This window comes from Cariama cristata, unplaced genomic scaffold (genome assembly GCF_000690535.1).
Source record: "Cariama cristata isolate BGI_N322 unplaced genomic scaffold, ASM69053v1 scaffold33771, whole genome shotgun sequence".
NCBI classification, from domain to species: Eukaryota; Metazoa; Chordata; class Aves; order Cariamiformes; family Cariamidae; genus Cariama; species Cariama cristata.
In genome coordinates, this window is record NW_009598105.1 from 8,653 (window position 1) to 8,898 (window position 246).

At 61.4% G+C, this 246-nt stretch overlaps 1 protein-coding gene across 1 annotated transcript in view; it reads left to right on the plus strand.

Moving 5' to 3' along the window:
- Nucleotides 1-246, plus strand: part of LOC104168550 (transforming acidic coiled-coil-containing protein 1-like) — a gene marked incomplete at its 5' end in the record, with an annotated part of 21,543 nt that overhangs the window by 8,312 nt on the left and 12,985 nt on the right. The window lies entirely within an intron of this gene.

Genomic DNA, 246 nt, shown 5'->3' on the forward strand with positions numbered 1-246 from the left:
GGAGTCGAAGGTTGATGCCCTGGCCCGGGATTGCTCTCCTAGCCGGGGCCAGCTTGGGAAAGGGAAAACACCTTCGCTGGGGAGGAAAACAGAAGAAACTACAGAGGAAGCCCTAGTGCCCCAAGCATCCTACCAGTTTGACCCTGAGCGGTACGATGAGAGTGCAAACCCCTTTAAGGCAGGGGGCTGCAGGCTGCAGAGCTCCCCCCCGCCAGCACCAACACCCTTCCACCCACCCGGCCGCAC